The following is a 17761-nucleotide window of genomic DNA, read 5'->3' as shown; positions in this document are numbered from 1 at the left end:
ACTTCTTACACCAGATGGGGGAGCTAGTGGGGGCATTCTTCCTACATCAAGCGATTCTCCGGTCCTCTGCAGACACCAGCTGGGTGTACACTACAATTCAATTCCGTTCTATTAGCTAGGGCCGGGCGCGGTGGATCATACCTGTAATCCCAGTGCTTTGGGAGGTGGAGGCAGGAGGATTGCTTGAGGCTAGGAGCTCGAGACTTTGCCTCTAAAAAAAAAACTTTATAAAAACCCTGTCTCTAAAAAAAAAAAAAAAAAAAAAATTTATGGGCCGGGCACAGGGGCTCACGCCTGTAATCCCAACACTTTGGGAGGCCAAGGTGGGCGGATCACGAGGTTAGGAGTTCGAGACCAGCCTGGCCAACATGGAGGAAGCCTGTCTCTACTAAAACTACAAAATATATATATATATATATTATATTTATATAAATTTATATAAATATAAATATATATATATGTACTAGCCAGGCGTGATGGCGGGTGTCTGTAATCCCAGCTATTCGGGAGGCTGAAGCGGGAGAATCGCTTGAACCCTGGAGGCGGAGGTTGCAGTGAGCCGAGATCGCGCCACTGCACTCCAGCCTGGGCAACAAGAGCGAAACTCTGTCTCAAAAAAAAAGACCATTTTGCCTTTTAGTATGTACGCCTGAGCCCACTCACCCAACTACCCAACTCCGTTTTTTTGTTATTGTTGTGATTGTGGTTTTTTTTTGTTTTGTTTTGCTTTTTTGTGAGATGGAATCTCGCTCTGTCACCCCGGCTGGAGTCCAGTGGCATGATCTCAGCTCACTGCAACCTCTGCCTCCTGGGTTCAAGCGATTCTCAGCCTCCCTAGTAGCTGGGATTACAGGAGCCCACCACCACACCTGGCTAGATTCTGTATTTTTAGTAGAGACGGGGTTTCACCAGGTTGTCCGGGCTGGTCTTGAACTCCTGACCTCCTGATCCTCCGGCCTTGGCCTCCCAAATTGCTAGGATTACAGGCGTGAGCCACCATGCCCAGCCCCAACTCCTGAGATCTTATCGGGAAGCTGCTAGTTACCAGCTTCAGGTATTTTCTGTCTATTGGAAAACTGCCTTTTCTTGGTGCCACTGCAACCAAGGTTTTTGTTTGTTTGTTTGTTTTTTAATTTTTGTTATCCCATACTTAAATACTAAACCAATTATTTTATTTTATTTTATTTTATTTATTTTTTGAGATGGAGTTTTGCTCTTGTCACCCAAGCTAGAGTGCAATGGCACAGTCTTGGCTCACTGTGACCTCCGTCTCCCGGGTTCAAGCGATTCTCCTGCCTCAACCTCCCTAGTAGGTGGGATTACAGGCACACACTACCACACCCGACTAATTTTTGTATTTTTAGTAGAGATGGGGTTTCACCATGTTGGTCAGGCTGGTCTCAACTCCTGACCTCAGGTGATCTGCCCACCTGGGCCTCCCCAGGTTCTGGGATTACAGGCGTGAGCCACCACACCCTACCATAAACCTGCTTGTCTTGTATTAAACTGCGTTTTGTTCTTGTAGTCTGTCCCAGCCCTAAAAGGGTTGAGATGGATCTCACTCTATTGCCCAGGCTGAAGTGCAGTGGTGCTGTGGCAGGCCAAACCTCCCTGATACTCACACAGAGAAGCCTGCATAGCACTCCAGTTACCCAGACAAATTTCCACAGTGCTGCTTTAACATTGAGCAAATAGTTAAACCTAGGGAAATCGGTGCCCAAATATCAAAGCTAGAAATAAAACATATGATCAATAGGAACCTTGCAGGGGCTTCTCCCTAACCTGGAGCACGTCAAAATAATAGACAGCCTTACATTCCTAGTGCCAGGACCTGACTTAGGTCAACTAAATCTGAGGTGAGTCAGGGTAACAGAGGCAGCTGTTTGAATGGATTCACCGGAGAGCCTAAGGCAGCTCTCCAGACCAAGCCGTAAAACAGATAACAAAGAAGGAATCACTCTGGTACCACAGTAGATAGGCCTTGAAGATACTTGGGCCCTCACAGCTTAATTGGACTTAAAAAACGTTTCTCTGTCTCTGACCTAGTTGAAACAAAATTAGTTACCTGTAGACTTCCGCCAGTGCTATACTGCAGTTAGGCACATAACCCCAGCCTACATAAACACTAAGAAAATTGTAACACTTTGAGTTGTTCTGGTGGCATTATCTCCCACCTTCTCCCTGTATCCAGTTACAGCAAGAAATTCCCTTCTTTCCTAGTTTGTCTGCTTCCTGTTACTGGGCCCGAGAAAACGCAGCCAGACCCGGCCTGTTTCTGAGGACAGTGCAATCACAGCTCACTGCAGCCTCTACTTCCCAGGCTGAGGTGATCCTCCCACCACAGCTTCTCGAGCAGCTGAGACTACAGGCACAGACCATCGCGCCTGGCTAATTTTTTTTTTTTTTTTTGAGACAGAATCTCACTCTGTCGCCCAGGCTGGAGTACAGTGGCACGATCTCGGCTCTCTGCAATCTCTGCCTCCTGGATTCAAGCGATTCTCCTGCCTCAGCCTCCCAAGTAGCTGGGGTTACAGGCGCCTGCCACTACACCCAGCTAATTTTTTGTATTTTTAGTAGAGACGGGGTTTCACTGTGTTGGCCAGGCTGGTCTCGAACTTCTAACCTTGTGATTCGCCCGCCTCAGCCTTCCAAAGTGTTGGGATTACAAGCGTGAGCCACTGCGCCCGGCCATTTTTAAATTTTTTGTAGAGATGGGGTCCCCCTATGTTGTCCAGGTTGGTCTCAAATTCCTGGGTTCAAGCAGTCCTCCCACCTCAGCCACCCATAGTGCTGACATTACGGGTGCGAGTCAATGTGCCTAGCCAACATTGTTACTTACTAGCGAAATATTTAAAAATAAAAATAAAAGTGAACTTCAAAGAAAATCCAAAACAAAGAAATCATCTGGGCTTTTTCAAAATATAGATACCACCCCAGAGCCTGCTGAGTCAGAAGCTGGGGGAAGAGGAAGCACAGGCGTTCTATAAAAGATTCCCAGGTAACTCAGATGGGCACGCCTGGTTAAGCACCATGCAGCTAGGGAGAGTTTGGGCAAATCGTTTAAACTTAATGTCCAAGTAATTGCGAACCAACTAGCTCTTCGGGGACATTAACGACTCACATTGGGAGACTTTGAGTGAGTCCTTTCCTATCTCTGGGCCTGAGTCCCTTCTGGAAAGTGAAGGGGCTGGATGAGAATCTCTTTAATGGATGGCCTGAGACTCCTTCCACGTACTTACCTTTTAGAATTCTGATGAGCTGTGTTTCTTTTTCTTTCTTTTTTCTTTTTTTGAGCCCGAGTCTTGCTCGGTCTCCCAGGATGGAGTGCAGTGGCGCGATCTCAGCTCACTGAAACCTCTGCCTCTCGGGTTCAAGAGATTCTCCAGCCTCAGCCTCCTGAGTAGCTGGGATTACAGGCGCACGCCACCACGCCTGGCTAATTTTTGTAATTCTTTAGTAGAGACGGGGTTTCGCCATGTTGGCCAGGCTGGTCTTGAACTCCTGACCTCAGGGGATCTGCCCAGACCGGTATGAGAGTACAGGAGGATTGTTTATTTTAGGTATGCACCAGCTCAGTGGGCTCACATCCAAAAAGCAGAGCCTAGATCAAAGACGCAGCAGGGTTTTTACAAGCTGGCTTACAAAAGTAAAGCAAAAGCAGCTAATCATACGATAGGTCAACATAATCTATAGCATAGCATAACTTGTGGCCTTGCATAGCAGGTGGCCTTGTAGCTGCATTGAAAGAAAAACATGAACTGGCTAAATACAGACATTTGTAAAACATAATCATGCTTAAGAAACCAGGGAAAGGAGTAACAGTAAAAAAAATTTGTCTTTCTCTCTTTTTTTTCCTTCAACCTTACTCTGGAGAGGAGGTGTCTGGAGCACACTCCTCTGGCCTTGGCTTCTCAAACAGTGTTATCATATAACTGTCCTTGAAGTGCGCTTGCTGTTCTTTCCTTTCCTAGGCAGAGGAAAACGTGTTATTTTCCTTTTAACCCTTGCTTTGCCTGTTACTTTTCTTAGAGTGAATGAATGCATATTTGTTTTTAAATTTCTGCCTCAGTAGTATTGTTACGGGAAAGGGGTCCAGTCCAGATCCAGGCCCCAAGAGACGGTTCTTGGATCTTGTGCAAGAAAGAATTCAGGGTGAGTCCACAGAGTAAGGTGAAAGCAAGTTTATTAAGAAAGTAGAGGAATAAAAGAATAGCTACACCATAGACAGAGCAGCCCCAAGGGCTGCTGATTGCCCATTTTTATGGTTATTTCTTGATTACATGCTAAACAAGGGGTAGATTATTCATACCTCCCTTTTTAAAATTTTTTATTTTTTACCTTTTATTTATTTATTTATTTAAGATGCAGTTTTGCTCTTTCACCCAGGCTGGAGTGAAATGGCACAATCTCGGCTCACTGCGATCTCCACCCTCCGGGTTCAAGCGATTCTCCTGCCTCAGCCTCCCAAGTAACTGGGATTATAGGCACCTGCCGCCATGCCCAGTTAATTTTTGTATTTTTATTTATTTGTTCTTTTCGAGACAGAATTTCACTCTTTTTCCTCAGGCTGGAGTGCAGTGGTGCGATCTCAGCTCACCGCAACCTCCACCTCCTGGGTTCAAGCTATTCTCCTGCCTCAGCCTCCTGAGTAGCTGGGATTACAAGCATGCGCCACCAAGCCTGGCTAATTTTTGTGTTTTTAGCACAGATGAGGTTTCTCCATGTTGGCCAGGCTGGTCTCAAACTCCCGACCTCAAGTGATCCGCCTGCCTCAGCCTCCCAAAGTGCTGGGAATACAGGCATGAGCCACCAAGCCTGGCCAATTTTTGTATTTTTAGTAGAGACAGGTTTTTGCCATGTTGGCCAAACTGATCTTGAACCCCTGACCTCAGGTGATCCACCCGCCTCCCAAAGTGCTAAGATTACAGGCGTGAGGCACTGCGCCCAGCCTGTTTTTTTTTTTTTTTTTGAGATAGAGTTTCACTGTTGTCACCCGGGCTGGAGTACAATGGTGCGATCTTGGCTCACTGCAACATCCGCCTCCCTGGTTCAAGCAATTCTTCTGCCTCAGCCTCCCAAGTAGGTGAGATTACAGGCGTGTGCCACCACACCAGTCTAATTTTGTATTCTACTAGAGACAGAGTTTCACCATTTTGGCCAGGCTGGCCTCAAACTCCTGACCTCAGGTAATCTGCCCGCCTCGGCCTCCCAAAGTGCTGGAATTACAGGCATGAATCACCATGCCTGGCCATGCCTCCCCTTTTTACATACCATATAGGGTAACTTCCTGTCGTTGCCATGGCATTTGTAAACTTTCACTGCGTTGGTGGGAGTATAGCAGTGAGGACCACCAGGGGTTACTTGCCATCTTGGTTTTGGTGGGATTTAGCCGGCTTCTTTACTGCAGCCTGTTTTATCAGCAAGTTCTTTATGACCTGTATCTTGTGCCATCCTCCTATCTCATCCTATGACTTAGAATGCCTTAATCATCTGGGAATGCAGCCCAGTAGGTCCCAGCCTCATTTTACCCAGCCCCCACTCAAGATGCAGTTGCTCTGGTTCGCACACCTCTGACAGTTTTGCCTTTGGAAGGTGGAGCCTTTGGGAGGCCCTTGTGTATGTAATTAGTGCCCCAGAGAGAGCTGCCTTGCTCGCTTCTACCGTGTGAGGATACAGTGGGAAGGCACCAGGTGGGAATTAGGAAATGGGCCTTAGTAGATGCTGAGTCTGCTGGGGCTTGATCTTTGACTTCCCAGCCTCCAGACCTGCAAGAAATACATTTTTGTTGCTTAGAACCCACCCAGTCTATAGTATTTTGTTATAGCAACCCAAACGGAATAAGATTGTTATTAAAAACAAGACACCCAATGACTGCCCTCCTGATAAACACAGAGGAAAAGCAGAAATTCATCCCTTTGTAATCTCCAATTGAGTCAGTCGAGAATTACCAAGAGATGCTAAAACCACTGAGTGAAATACAGGTGTTAACCACCGTGCCCGGTCAATACTCTATAATCCCAACACTTTGGAAGCCCAAAGCAGAAGGATTATTTGAAGACAGGAATTCCAAACCAGCCTAGGTAACATAGAAGGCCCTGTTTCTACAAAAAAATACAAAAAATACAAAAAATGACCCAGGTGTGGTGGTGTGCACCTGTAGTCCTACCTACTGAGGAGATTGAGGTGAGAGGATTATTTGAGCCCAGGAATCTGAGGTTACAGTGAGCTATAATCATGCCATTGCACACCAGCCTGGGCAACAGAGTGAGACGCTGTCTATTAAAAAAAATATATATATATATATATATCACTTTTAAAGTCAAAGTTGGACATGGGGAGAAAATTCTCACTTTAAATATAATGATGGAGGTAGGTTAAATGTGAAAGGATGGAAAAAGAAATATCGTGAAAACACTAGTTTTACAAAAGTGTTTACTAGTTTTAAAAAGTGTTGCACTCTTTTTAAGAGTGTGGCTGGACATGGGCTCACGCCTATAACCCAATCACTTTGGGAAGCCAAGTCAGGATTGCTTGAGCCCAGGAACTGGAGACCAGCCTGGACAACACAGTAGGACCTCATCTATTTTATTTTATTTTATCTTATTTTATTTTATTTTATTTATTTATTTTTAGACCGGGTCTCACTCTGTCACCCAGGCTAGAGTGCAGTAGTTGCGATCTCTGCCCACTGCAACCTCCACTTCCTGGGTTCAAGTGATTCTCGCACCTCACCTTCCCAAGTAGCTGGGATTACATGTGTGCCCGGCTCATTTATATATATATATATATATATATATATATATATATTTTTTTTTTTTTTTTTTTTTTTTTTTGAGACGGAGTCTCACTCTGTTGCCCAGGCTGGAGTGCAGTGGCCGGATCTCAGCTCACTGCAAGCTCTGCCTCCCAGGTTAACGCCATTCTCCTGACTCAGCCTCACGAGTAGCTGGGACTACAGGCGCCCGCCACCTCGCCTGGCTAGTTTTTTGTATTTTTTAGTAGAGACGGGGTTTCACCATGTTAGCCAGGATGGTCTCGATCTCCTGACCTCGTGATCCGCCCGTCTTAGCCTCCCAAAGTGCTGGGATTACAGACTTGAGCCACTACACCCAACCTTATTTTATTTTTTAATCCTTCTAAAAAATAAGGAAGAAAGAGTGGCTATATTAATATCAGGCAAACTAGGTCTCAGAACAAGTCAAATTAGTAGGCATAAACAGGGACACTACCTAACAACAAAAGGGTCAATTCACCATGAAGACATAACAATCCTAAATGTGTATGTGCTAACAACAGAGCTTCAAGATATATAAAGCAAAACACTGACAGAATTAAAAGGAAAAATGCACAAATCCACAGTTAAAATGAGATGACAACACTCCTTTTATAGCAATTGATAGAAAAGTAGAAAAAAATACTAGCAAGAATATAGAAAAACTGAACACCATCAGCTACCAACTGGATCTGATGGGCGTTTACAGAATACTCCACAGTAAGTAGAATACACGTTACTTTCAAGTGCACAAGCAAAACAGAATACACATTGTTTTTATGTGCATATGCAATATTCACCGAAAATGGACCATGTCCTGCCTCATAAAACAAACTTCAACAAATTTATTTATTTATTTATTTTTGTGTTTTTTTTGGAGATGGAGTCTCACCCTGTCACCCAGGCTGGAGAACAGTGGTGTGATCTCAGCTCACTACAACGTCTGCCTCCCAGGTTCAAGCCATTCTCCTGTCTCAGCCTCCCAAGTAGCTGGGATTACAGGTGCATGCCACCATGCTAGGGTAATTTTTGTATTTTCATTAGAGACAGGGTTTTACCATGTTGGCCAGGCTGGTCTTGAACTCCTGACCTCAGCTGATCTACCCACCTCTGCCTCCCAAAGTGCTGGGATTACAGGCATGAGCCACTGGGCCCAGGCAACAAATTTTTTTTTTTTTTTTTTTTTTTTTGAGACGGAGTCTCGCTCTGTCACCGAGGCTGGAGTGCAGTGGCCGGATCTCAGCTCACTGCAAGCTCCACCTCCCAGGTTTACGCCATTCTCCTGCCTCAGCCTCCCGAGTAGCTGGGACTACAGGCACCCGCCACCTTGCCCGGGTGTTTTTTGTATTTTTTAGTAGAAACGGGGTTTCACCGTGTTAGCCAGGGTGGTCTCGATCTCCTGACCTCGTGATCCACCCGTCTCGGCCTCCCAACGTGCTGGGATTACAGGCTTGAGCCACCGCGCCCGGCCAGGCAACAAATTTAAAATAACTGAAAATATATAAATAATGTCTTCCTACCAAATGTTAAAGCACCAGTTATCAGAGTGTGGGTTGCAGACTCCTAGGGTTCCTGAGATACTTTCAAGCAAACCGCAAAGTCAAAATTATCCTCACAATAATAGCAAGATATTATTTGTCTTTTTCCCTGAGTTGACATTTAAACTAATGATGAAAAATAATTATAGGTAAAATTTCTGACTCTGTACTATGACAAGGCAGTGGCACAAACTCCATATGTGGTCATTATGTGCTTCACCTCCCTGCTCTAAAAGTAGAAAAAAAAAAAAGACACTTTTACTTAAGAGTGTCCTTGAAGCCAGGAGTAGTGGGTCACAACTGTAATCTGTAATCCCAATCCATTGGGAGGCCAAGGCGGAAGGCTCACTTAAGGGCAGGATACCAGTCTGGTCAACATAGCAGACCCTCCCTCTACAAAAAAATTAAGAAATAAAAATTTAAAAATTAACCAGGCACGGTGGCACATGCCTGTGGTCCCAGCTACTCAGGTGGCTGAGGCTAGAGGATCGATTGAGCCCAGGATGTTGAGGCTGCAGTGAGCTGTGATAGCACCACTGCACTCCAGCCTGGGTGACAGAACGAGACCCGACTCTAAGAACAAAAAGAAAAAAAGAAGTTAAAATGGAGAAAATTTTAAAACCACAGTTTGGCTATCAGTTGTTCTTTCAAATAAAAACGATGCTACATTTGGCTGGGCGCAGTGGTTCACACCTGTAATCCCAGATACTGCGCCTGTGGTCCCAGATACTCAGGAGGCTGAGGCAGGAGGATCGCTTGAGCCCAGGGAGGTTGTGGCTACAGTTAGCTGTGATTGTGCCACTGCACTCCAGCCTGGGCAACAGAGTGAGACCCTGTCTCAAAAACAAAACAACAAAATTACGTTACATTTTGAAAAAACCCAACTAGTTCAGCTCAAAAATCAAACAATTGCATCAGTAGATAATCAAGTTCACATCAACCGTTCAGTATGTCACCCAAGGAGGCATATGTGTGTTTCCCATTTTGTAACACAGATGTTAAAAAGTCCTGTTCCTGGCCAGGCAGAGTGGCACACGCCTGTAATCCCAGCACTTTGGGGAGCCAAGGCGGGCAGATCACCTGAGGTCAGGAGTTTGAGACCAGCCTGGCCAACATGGTGAAACCCCGTCTCTATTAAAAATACAAAAATTGCCCAGGCATGGTGGCGGGCACCTGTAATCCCAGCTACTCGAGAGGCTGAGGCAGGAGAATTGCTTGAACCCGGGAGGCAGAGGTTTCAGTGAGCTGAGATCATGCCACTGCACTCCAGCCTGGGCAATAGAGTGAGACTCTTGTCTTTAAAAAAAAAAAAAATTAACCGGGCATGGTGGCATGTACCTGTAATCCCAGCTACTCAGGAGGCTGAGGCAGGAGAATCGCTTGAACTCAGGAGGTAGAGGTTGCAGTGAGTCGAGATCGTGCCACTGCACTCTAGTCTGGGAGACAGAGCAAGATCCATCTCAAAAAAAAAAAAAAGACCTGTTCCCAAGGTTGAGATTTAACTAAGTTTTATCGTTATATCAAGGACATCACCTCCATTTAATTTTAATTTAAATTTTTTATTTTTTTTTAACACACAGGGCCTTGCTTTGTTGCCCAGGCTGGAGTGCAGCGGTGCAAACATGGCTCACAGCAGCCTCAAACCCTGGGTTCAAGCAATCTTTCCACCTCAGCTTCCCAAGAAGCTGGGACTACAGGCGTGTGACACCATGCCCAGCTAATTTTTTTCTTTTTTAGTTTTTAAAATTTTTTTGTAGAAATGGGAGTCTTACTATATTGCTTAAGCTGGTCTCGAATTCCTGGGCTTAAGCAATCCTTCTGCCTCGGCCTCCCAAAGTTGTGGGATTAGAGGTGTGACCACTGCAGCCAGCCTTAATTTCTAATATGGTAAGTATTGATAGCTCTTTGGGGTTGTTCAATAATTTTTTTTTTCTTTTTTTTTTGAGATGCAGTCTCACACTGTTGCCGGACTGGAGTGCAATGGCATGATTTCGGCTCACTGCAACCTCCACTTCCTGGGTTCAAGAGATTCTCCTGCCTCAGTCTCATGAGTAGCTGGGATTACAGGCGCCCGCCACCACACCTGGCTAATTTTTTGTATTTTTAGTAGAGACAGGGTCTCTTCACTACCTGGTCTCGAACTCCTGACCTCGTGATCCACCTGCCTCAGCCTCCCAAAGTGCTGGGATTACAGGTGTGAGCCACCATGCCCGGCAATAATTTTTTAAGGTATAAAAATGTCCAGAGACCAACAAGCTCAAGAACCACTGCTTTAAATACATAAATGATAGCAAACCATTTATATTATTTCAAAACTACTTTTTAAAAAATTTGACACAGAGCATAAGCTCCATGAGGCAGAGGTTTTTCTTTTTGTCTTGTTCATTGTGGAAACTAAGTCCCTAGAACAATGCCTGGAACATAGTGGGTGTTCAATAAATACTGATCGAATGAATAAAGAATTATATTTTGGATTTTATCCATTCTGATACATGGACCTCAAACTCGTTCTACTGTTCAGTATTCTATTATTCCTGAAGATGAAAATATCACAATAACAATTCTCCTATTAATGAACATTCATGAACATTTGTTCATAATTTTTCATGGACATTTTTATACACAGATAAAGAGTTTCTTCAGGGTATATACCTAAGAATGAAACTGTAGTAAATAAATCTTCTGGCCGGGCGCGGTGGCTCATGCCTGTAATCATGGCACTTTGGGAGGCCAAGGCGGGTGGATGACAAGGTAAGAGGATCAAGACCATCCTGGCCAACATGATGAAACCCTGTCTCTACTAAAAACAAAAAAATTAGCCGGGTGTGGTGGCATGCGCCTGTAGTCCCAGCTACTCAGGAGGCTGAGGCAGGAGAATCGTTTGAACGCGGGAGGTGGAGGTTGCAGTGAGCCAAGATCCCACCACTGCACTCCAGCCTGGGTGACAGAGTAAGGCTCCATTTCAAAAAAAAAAAAAAAAAAGTGGTCTCCGTTCTTTTCCACCAGCAGAGTTTGAAAGTTCCTCTTGCTCTACAGCCTCAGAATCTAACATTTTCACCCATATGGTGGGTAGAAAATGGTATCTCATGATGGTTTTATTTTTTATTTGCCTGACTACTAATAAGATTGAACACTTTGTCATGTGTTTACTGGCCATTCTTAGGCCCTGTCTTCTGAAATGCCTGTTCATTGGCCAGGCACGGTGGCTCGTGCCTGTAATCCCAGCACTTTGGGAGGCCGAGGCAGGCGCATTACTTGAGGTCTGGAGTTTGAGACCAGCCTGACCAGCCTGGTGATACTTTGTCTCTACTAAAAAGAAAAAAAATACAAAAATTAACTGGGCATAGTGGCGTGCGCCTGTAGCCTGTAGTCCCAGCTAATCAGGAGGCTGACACAGGAGAATTGCTTGAACCCGGAGGCAGAGGTTGTAGTGAGCCGAGATCATGCCACTGCACTCCAGCCTGGGCGACAGAGCAAGAGCCTGTCAAAAAAAAAAAAAAAAAAAAGATTTGCACTCAATTATGTCTTCTCTATTCTCTATCACACGACCTTTCCTTGTCCCCACATCATAAAAATATTCTATCATTCCCTCTCCTCTCTCTTCTTTCTTTTCTCTCTTTCTTTGTTCACGGTAACCTGTCTCAAGGCATTACATCATTCTGATTACCCAGCTCATTCTTCAGCTCTATCCATCTTACTGTTTTCTCCTCCTATTGCATTCTTTATTTCAATGTTTATATTTTCCATTCTTAATATTTCTACTTGATTCTCTTTTATTATTTCATGTTCTTTTATTTATTTATTTATTTATTTATTTATTTAGAGACAGAGTCTTGCTCTGTTGCCCAGGCTGGAGTGCAGTGGTACGGTCTCGGCTCACTGCAACCTCCATCTCCTGGGTTCAAGCAATTCTCCTGCCTCAGCCTCCTGATTAGCTGGGACTACAGGTGCCCGCCCCCATGCCCAGCTAATTTTTTTGTTTTGTTTTGTTTGTTTTTTAATTTGAGACGGAGTCTCGCTCTGTCTCCCAGGCTGGAGTGCAGTGGCCGGATCTCAGCTCACTGCAAGCTCCGCCTCCTGGGTTTACGCCATTCTCCTGCCTCAGCCTCCCAAGTAGCTGGGACTACAGACGCCCGCCACCTCGCCCGGCTAGATTTTTGTATTTTTTAGTAGAGACGGGGTTTCACCGTGTTAGCCAGGATGGTCTTGATCTCCTGACCTCGTGATCCGCCCGTCTCGGCCTCCCAAAGTGCTGGGATTACAGGCTTGAGCCACCGCGCCCGGTCTTTTTTTTTTTTTTTGAGACAAAGTCTCACTCTGTTGCCCAGGCTGGAGTGCAGTGGCACGATCTTGGCTCACTGCAACCTCTGCCTCCCGGGTTCAAGCGATTCTCCTGCCTCAGCCTCTGGAGTAGCTGGGATTACAGGTGCATGCCACCATGTCCGGCTAATTTTTTGTGTTTTTAGTAGCGACGGGGTTTCACCACGTTGGCCAGGCTGGTCTCAAACTCCTGACCTCAGGTAATCCGCCCGCCTCAGCCTCCCAGAGTGCTGGGATTACAGGCGTTAACCACTGTGCCTGGCCTTCTCTATTTTTTTTTAAAGGAACGTTTTTAATGTTTCCATTGAGTATACTCATTCTGCAGGAATTTTGTAGATAATCTTTATTAAGTTGAGGATTATTTTTAGCTTAGTAAGAGCTTTTACACTGAGTGTACTGATTTTACTAAGTACTTTTACTGCATTTACTAAGATGATCATATAGTTTTTCCCTTCGAATCTATTCATATGATAAATTATATTTATAGATTTCCTAATAATGAACCAAAACGCATTTCTAGGATAAACTCAATTTGTTTATAATGTATTATATTTTTATACATTCCAGGATTAAGTTTGCTAATATTTCCTCAGCATTGTTTGCACTGACATTCATGAGTGAGATTGGTCTGAACTTTTTCTTAATTTAAACTAGGATAAAACTAGGAAAATATTCCTTTTTTTTTTTTTTTTTTTTTTTTTTGAGACACTTTGTTGTTTAGGCTGGTTTCAAATTCTTGGGCTCAAATGATCCTCCCGCCTCAGCCTCCCAAAGTGCTGGGATTACAGGCATCCACCGTGCCATGCCAAGACTATTAAAATTTCAAGGTACTAGGGAGCAACAGTTGTTAGGGAAGCTGTGCCTTCAGGACGCACTCATTTCTCTGGGTTCGTGCCTTCCTGCCTTCCTGCCTTTTTGTTGTCCATTCATTTTTTCCCCCTAGCATTTACAGTTTTCAGCTATCTAGACTTCCATATGGCTAGTCTTGTTCTTTTTTTTTCTTCATAAAGATTCTTTCTTTGAGGATTCCAAACATTTATTTTAGTCTTTTATCTTTCTATAAATTCATCTCATCTGCAGTTACTTCATTTTCTTTTTCTTTTTTCTTTTTTTGAGGTGGAGTTTTACTCTGTTGCCCAGGGTAGAGTCCAGTGGGACGGTCTCGGCTCACTGCAACCTCCATCTCCTGGGTTCAAGCAATTCTCCTGCCTCAGGCTTCCGAGTAGCTGGGACTACAGGTGCCCACCACCACGCCCGGCTAATTTTTGTATTTTTAGTGGAAATGGGGTTTCATCACGTTGGCCAGGCTGGTCTCAAACTCCTGACCCCAGGTGATCCGCCCACCTTGGCCTCCCAAAGTGCTAGGATTACAGACGTGAGCCACCATGCCAGGCCTGCAGTTACTTCATTTTCTGCTTATTGTGATTGGTGAATTTGCTGCCTCTCAATTTCAACAAGGCTTCTGAAGTTTGGGTTGCAGCCTCATTTGCAATGGCAGGGTTTTGTTTTTCTTTACCCTTTCCCTTCCCTGTGTGCTCACCCTCCCCCTCCAGCCGAGTTACTCCTGCTTCCACCAGGCTTCCAGGAACCCATCTCACAATGATGTCTATGGCCCCTTCCCATGGGCACACTGGGGACACTGCAGCCTCAGTGGCAGATTCAGAGGGAGGTTTGTTTCAGCATCCTGTGGGCTGCCGAAATGTGTCCTTCCCTCGCTGAACCAAGCACTTTGTCTAAGCCAGAGTCCCAGGCAGAGATCCCCTGCAGTTTTATTTTTTGCTTCCATTCCCGGTAGTGGAGCGCCACCCCTGTTGCTGGCTTCAGGCAGGAGGCTGACTTGGCTTCTGTCTCTTGTGGAGCATTTTAATCTCATTACCCTAAAAAAGCTGAAGATTTGGTGGCTGTGTGGACCCAGTACCCAAGTGCCCATGGCTTCAGCCATTTCCCTGCTTTCATCTCCATAGAGTTGCTCATTTTTGAGCATGGCTTCGTCTGTTTAGTTTTGCCTTATGTTTTATCTGCAATTGCTTTGGGTAACATGCAGAAGTTTCTGTTGACTTATTAGGCTTGTTATGTATTCCATTGCAAATGACAAATTACTTTAACACTTAGTGGCTCAAAACAACAGTCATTATATATATACACACGCACATATATATATATATTTAAGGCAGAGTCTCACTCTGTCACCCAGGCTGGAGTGCAGTGTCATGACCTCGGCTCACTGTAACCTCCGCCTCCCAGGTTCTAGCAATTCTCCTGTCTCAGCCTCCTAAGTAGCTAGGACAACAGGTCCTGCCACTATGCCTAGCTAATTGTTTGTGTTTTTAGTAGAGACGGAGTTTCACCATATTGGCCAGGCTGGTCTCAAACTCCTGACCTCAAATCATCCACTGGCCTCAGCCTCCCAAAGTGCTGGGATTATAGGCATGAGCCACTGTGCCCTGCCTGTATATTATATTATATGATATTCTATTCTATTATAGTCATGATACGCTTCATTTGGGCAAGGCTTGGCTGGGTGATTCTTCTCTTCAAAGTGCAATCAACTGAGGTCACTTTTTGGATTCAGTTGGTTACACGAGTTAGTCCTGGGAGCTCAAGATGCTGGTGCTGATGGCTGGAAGGCTGGAATCCCCTGGGCCTCTTGGCCAGAGTATTTACATGAGGTCTTGGTGGTCTCAAGACTTCTTTCATGACAGCTCAGGACTCAGGTTCATGGTAACCTGTCTCAAGGCATCATTCTGATTACCAAGAGATGATTTCCAAGAGATGAAAATTGAAAGCAAATATTTTCTTAATGCCTGGGCCAGGAAAATGGCCCAATGTTGCTCGGTTAATCAATCACAAGCCTCCCCATATTCAAAGGGAGGAGTTTCAAGGAATTTGTGGCCATATGTCACCTGCTACCCTTGCTTATTATTATCTACCCCCCACCCCCCAGGACTTTGAGATCCTTTAGGGCAGAGACCATGTGTAATGTCACTGTTGGATCCCAAGGGTCTTCAATGACCTGGCTCAAGTGATGTAGGCTTGCCACCAACTAGATCCTGTGTGTACTCCCTTCATCCCTTCTTTGAAAAAAGAAGGCCGGGCGCGGTGGCTCAGGCCTGTAATACCAGCATTTTGGGAGGCCGAGACGGGCGGATCACGAGGTCAGGAGATCGAGACCATCCTGGCTAACACAGTGAAACCCCGAGTGAGCCGAGATCCGGCCACTGCACTCCAGCCTGGGCGACAGAGCAAGACTCTGTCTCAAAAAAAAAAGAAAAAGAAGAAGAAAAAGGAATAGGATTGCTGGGTCATATGGCACATTCTTCAGTCAACTGAAACACACTGCCAAGCAGCTCTCCAACTAGGTACCACTGGTCAATGTTTATTATTATTATTATTATATGTTTGTTTTTTTGAGAGGGAGTCTCGCTCTGTCGCCCAGGCTGGCATGCAGTGGTACAATCTCTGCTCACTGTAACCTCCACCTCCCAGGTTCAAGTGATTCTCTTGCCTCAGCCTCCCAAGTAGCTGGGAGTACAGGTGCACACCACCACACCCAGCTAATTTTTGTATTTTTAGTAGAGACGAGGTTTTGCCATGTTGGCCAGGCAGGTCTGGAACTCCTGACCTCAGGTGATCCGCCCACCTCGGCTTCCCAAAGTGTTGGGATTACAGGCGTGAGCCATCGCACCCAGCCCCGTTGGTCAATTTTGAAGATTATCATTATGCTGGGACTGGTGGCTTACTCCTCTAGTCCTAGCAATTTGGGAGGCTGAAGAGGGCCAACCCCTTGAGCTCAGGAATTCAAGACCAGCCCTGGCAACATGGCGAGACCCCATCTCTACAAAAAATAGAAATTAAAAAATTAGCTGGGTGTAGTGGCACACACCTGTAGTGCCAGCTACTTGGGAGACAGAGGTGGGAGGATCGCTTGAGCCCAGAAGGTTGAGGCACCATTGAGCCGTGATCACACTACCGCACTCCAGTCTGGGTGACATTGAGATCCTGTCTCAAAAAGAAAGAAAGAAAGAAAGAAAAAGATTATAATCATGCTGTGGCTTATGCACTCAAATATGGTGAATGCATCTCCCTTCTGTTCAGGTAACTCCAACTTCACATACAGAAAACAGAACTAGCACCTTGGATGCCAAAATAGCCTCAAGAGGGCAGGAGAGAGGGAGCAAAGGCCCACTGCAATTGGGCTGGGGCTGGGAATTCGAACTACAGGGCATGGTGCAGGCAGCTCCGTGTTTGGAAAAGCTTGTCCTGCAAAGACCAGCCTGACTTTCTCATTTGGTCTCAACGCTAACACAGAACACGTAATTCCAGATGGCAGAGGAGGAAGTTTCTACAATTTGCAATGACATAAAGTATATTTATATACTTCGCAATGGTATAAAGTAGAGGTTCATGGGTGAGCCTGAGAACCTATCCACCATTCATAGCTTTGTGTTTCAAAGAAAATGCCTACATACCTTGTTATTCTGTTAAAGAAAAAATTATTCAACGATATGTGTTAAAGCATGATCAGAAAAACTTTACGCAAGACCATCGTTATAGACACAGGAACCACTGCAATGAAGTCTTGCAATGGGATCGAGAGACTGGGCTTAACTCCAAACATGGCCAAGTGTGGGGGCCAATGGACGGAAAATTACTAAGAGGAAGCATCAGCGGTAAGGAGGATACTGGCTAAACTGACCTAACGGGATTCTTGCTGAAGACAAGCCCGGGTAATCAGACATCACCTGGAGTGGAGGATGAGAAACCCGATCAGATATGGAGGTGATCCCACATGGAGGATGAGGGGTTCTGGCTAAACTGACTTAGGAGGGTTCTTTGCTACAACTAGATTTTACAAGGAAGTGCATAGGTGGGCTTAACAGAAGATCCAGAAGCCTGACTAAAGTTTGGCAACGCAAAGAATCTTTGTCAGTACATACCCACCTTGAAAACCAACCGTGACGGTGCGGCTAATAACATTTACTGAGCCCATTCTTTGTATCAGGCACCATTCTAAGCATGTCTTATGCATTCTCTCATTTAATCTCAGCAATAATCCTCCGAGGCAGGTACTATGCTTATTTCTATTTTCCAGATGAGGGAACAGGCTCAGAAAAGTGAAGCTGTTTGTCCA

Source organism: Macaca fascicularis, chromosome 10, assembly GCF_037993035.2.
Source record: "Macaca fascicularis isolate 582-1 chromosome 10, T2T-MFA8v1.1".
Lineage (NCBI taxonomy): Eukaryota > Metazoa > Chordata > Mammalia > Primates > Cercopithecidae > Macaca > Macaca fascicularis.
Note: the sequence above shows the minus strand (reverse complement) of the source record.